Source organism: Arachis duranensis, chromosome 4, assembly GCF_000817695.3.
Source record: "Arachis duranensis cultivar V14167 chromosome 4, aradu.V14167.gnm2.J7QH, whole genome shotgun sequence".
Classification (NCBI taxonomy): domain Eukaryota; kingdom Viridiplantae; phylum Streptophyta; class Magnoliopsida; order Fabales; family Fabaceae; genus Arachis; species Arachis duranensis.
The window spans coordinates 34,337,320-34,337,879 of record NC_029775.3 but is presented as its reverse complement, the minus strand read 5'-3'; positions in this window follow the sequence as shown (position 1 = coordinate 34,337,879).

Below are 560 nucleotides of genomic sequence, written 5' to 3'. Positions count from 1 at the left end.
AATGAAATCATCAAGAACAACTTGAAGATACATGCATGAATGCAAGAAGAATAGAAACATGCAATTGACACCAAACATAAAATGAGAATAGAGTCTCAACAGGAAAAATATTTTTGGTTTTTATGATTTCGTAAATTTTTTTGTGCTTTTTCGAAAATTAAGTGGAAAAAGAACATAAAGATATCAAAATTCTTAATGAAAATTCCAGGAATCATGCAATGTTTAGTCTAAGACTCCGGTCCAGGAATTAGACATGGCTTCACAGCCAGCCAAGCTTTCAAAGAAAGCTTCGGTCCAAAACACTAGACATGGCCAAAGGCCAGCCAAGCCTTAGCAGATCACTGCTCCAACAGCAAGATTGATAGAAATCAACAAGCTCTTGTGATGATAAGTTGAAACCTCGGTCCAATAAAATTTAGACATGGCTTCACAGCCAGCCAAACTTCAACAGATCATCTTGAAACTCTAGAATTCATTCTTAAGAACTCTGAAAAAAATACGTAATCTAAGCAACAAGATGAACCGTCAGTTGTCCAAACTCAACAATCCCCGGCAACGGC